At 34.8% G+C, this 3467-nt stretch overlaps 1 long non-coding RNA gene across 1 annotated transcript; it reads right to left on the bottom strand.

Moving 5' to 3' along the window:
• Window positions 1-1548: 1548 nt before the first annotated feature.
• LOC112456235 lies at window positions 1549-3461 on the bottom strand. The gene is made up of 2 exons (XR_003040930.1): window positions 3223-3461; window positions 1549-2130 (listed from the first exon to the last, which is right to left on the bottom strand). It is a non-coding gene; the product is annotated as an uncharacterized LOC112456235 (long non-coding RNA).
• Window positions 3462-3467: the final 6 nt, after the last annotated feature.

Below are 3467 nucleotides of genomic sequence, written 5' to 3'. Positions count from 1 at the left end.
TTTGAACAATTACATCAAATTACAGATTTATGAAATATAGAAATAAACTTATATTGTATGTACAAGTAGATATAAGTAATTTTGTCATCGTACGGAAACTCGCAGTTTAAACTAACTATAAAATTGTTTGCAGATGCTTGATGTCATTGATGTCATTAAGAGGTAGAAAAGCAGTGGAATACTTCATGCACTTCCAAGTAAGTTAGAAAAGCATTAGCGAAGCTACTTAATCTTGTACAAATCATATTAAAGTACACATTAAAGAAATATAAATATATTTTGTCATTGTGTACGGGTTGGAATCTGTCTTGGGACAAACGCAAAAAGAGAAGCCATAAGATGTCAAAGCGCTTAATCGAAACGAAACAGAGCATCAAGAACCTCGTCGTAGAGCGAGAAGCGGTGGCAGTCGAGCTGCATCATCTACGACCGGAATTTCCGAAGATGGCAGTTCAGGCCAACACGCTGATTATTATACAGAAGTAAGTTTCATTTTCAAGTTACAAATTTGATTTTGGACGTTTCAGAACTTTTATAATTTAATAACAGAAAGAGATAGTAGCAATAACTTGAAAAATATGTGTAACGCTGATTGACTATCGTGTTGTGAGGGCGTAATTTTCTTAACGTTGCCGCGCTATGAAAGGTTTAATTTACTGCATGATTTAATTTATCCGTATGATATTGCAGACCGAGGATTGCGAAAGTAAGAAAAGTTTATAAGAATTACATTTGTATATTTATAGGACGTAAACATAGAAGAGGATACAGAGAGTAGTTCTGATTACATGGGTGAAACGAGTAACGATGAACACAGTGGGTGGTGGTAGCCAATCTGGAGCCAGTATGAAACCAGGCGATGATCTTGCTACAGATAGCACATTAAAACGGATTCTAGAGCAGGATTATGACCTAATGAGTATTAAGAACAAGGTAAGCTAGTAATTAAATTTTAGTTAATATACATATATATTACAGATAAGCTATAAAGCGTTTGTGCCGGATACATTTTTCAACAACTAAAAACTATTCCTGCTGTTTGCATTTTATTTATTTTTCATATTTAAATTAAAATTATACAAGGATTGTAATTTATGTTAAAAACTAATCTTTCACTGAAAACAAATATCATACAAATATATCACTGATATTTATTTCAGCTTATACTTCCGGCGCAACCTACTGTGATAAATATTCCAGAATCTCTGGCACAGCATTTCACTACGACGCAGTTTACGAATATCCCAGAGAAACCTTAATTCTCATATCGCAGTTTACGAATGTCTCAGAGAAACTCTCTGATTGTGTCGATTAATTATCGAACGGAAAAAGGAAAATACAATAGCAATGTTTTTTTTACGTATCGGGATAAGCTGTGATTATATAAAAAAAGAAAGAAAAAAATAACGGAAAACAGAACCTAGCAGGAACAGGACGCAACTGTATTTCTAGACAGTCTGATTTTGTAAATTATTCTACGAGGAAAACACTTGTGTATTATATATATATATGTATATGCGGATATGCGATATACAATTTGATATGATATATGATCTATGACGTTTGTTTATTACTATGTAAAGTGACAGACTTCGAAATTAAACATTAATTACTGTTAATCGTGGCGTTTTGAATTTACTCTTTTTCTTTTCCTTTACCTAAAGAGGATCATGAGAAAGTGAGAAAATTCCAAACGCTGCGAGAGTGCAGACACAATGGACATCCGAATTTTACAAAACGTGAAAAAACATTCGTCTTTTCTCATCTCTAAACTTTTCTCATCTCCTCAGACCGTGTTAATATTTAAACAAAATAATTTACACGTCACTCATAGAGCTAGCGCGATAAAAAAATAAGTTAACATTCGTTGAAACAACATTATACATTTATGCCTAACAACAATTTTTTGTGCTTGCACTCGCGAATCTCTTGCCGACGTGATACTCGATTTTCTCACACAGAATTTCTTGCTATAAGACACAAAGGGGAGTTTACTTCTTGCGGAAAATACTCGACATGCTGGGCGATTCAATTTTCTGTTGAAGAGATCTTGTTCATCTTCTGGCGCATATCCTTGGCAAACATTCATCGTCGTCATCGATAGGGAAAACCCGGAGCTCGTCGAGTGTCCTGGAATGAAGATAATTTTTTTACAAACGTTTAAACATTTTTCGTTATCGAGAAAATGTGTACAGGATACATAATGTTCCGCGCGTGAAACGCGTGATCGAAGCGTGATCAACGGCCTGTCTTCGCAGGCATGGAATGTCTTTGTCTGATTTCGTAAATATTCGATCACGCGTTCCGCACCTGCGGTGACGAGCTTCTAACACCACGTGATTCTCCAAGGACGAGAATGTTAGACAGAGACCCGAAGAATCGATGAATAAAAGTACAAGTTATACGTTGCATGTATGCTAGGATAACTTGGCTCGCCCGAAAATCGGCCAGGAGGTAGACGTATCGTACGTCCGGCACGTCCTCGATTAACGTTAACGTCAATGATTGAAAGCCACGACATGAAATATAATAAATTATATGCGAGACGAAAAAGACGAGAAAATTTCGAAGAGAAACGATAGAATTTCATCGTCGTCAGATGATTGCAGATTAATTAATTTCAATAATGGATTTGATAGAATATCTGAACGTCATGAACAGTCTACTTGCTATTTCAAAAATAAAAAAGGATTTAAATGATTTTCTTTTAGCAATAAATCTCACCTCCTGTACTACACCGCACCGCGATGTCCCTAATTTAATTAATTTCTTTGCAATCTTCTAATTCGATAACACTTCAAATTGCAACAATTAAGAAAATAAGCTGAAGATATATAATTAGTAATCCTTAAGATATATGTAGTAATCCTTAAGTCCTAAGAAATTAATCAATCATAGTTAATTATTTTCCTCACATTCGATTGTGATTGATCAATTTCTCACAGCAGATCTTAATGGAACACTTAATAAAGTTGTAGGGTAGTATTTCATTGTCGGATCTTTTATATTTAAGGCCGGCTGGAGTAATCTTAAGAGAGAGAGAGAGATGTTATAAACTAATCACTCGATTGTTAGATATAACAGAGCCGTATATATTATCAACCTTAAGCCATTGTCTTGAAATAAGAACCGACTATGTATACTAGCCTTAATTTTACTCATTAATTGTTCGTTGCTTAGCAAGGAAGATTTTACAGAAAAATATATTGCTCTTTTTCTTACCTATATAACAGGAGATGAGGTAATATGCGAAATCGAAATATATACGCAAGCCGTCCGCGACTTCTCTGCATATATTTACTTCGTTTACTGTCTTCTCTATGGTATACGGTATTATTCACTTTACTCCGTTGAGGTTTCTGTTCGTAATATTCTCGGTTCGGAATATTCGTAAACTGCGTCGTAGTACAATGCTATGCTAATCTGACAAATAAATTGAAAATAGGTTAAGCACGTTTCCCGTGTTG

The sequence above is a fragment of the Temnothorax curvispinosus genome, unplaced genomic scaffold (assembly GCF_003070985.1).
Source record: "Temnothorax curvispinosus isolate PA1 unplaced genomic scaffold, ASM307098v1 QBEX01006664.1, whole genome shotgun sequence".
Taxonomy (NCBI): Eukaryota; Metazoa; Arthropoda; class Insecta; order Hymenoptera; family Formicidae; genus Temnothorax; species Temnothorax curvispinosus.
Note: the sequence above shows the minus strand (reverse complement) of the source record. Positions and strands in the feature narration are given on the sequence as shown.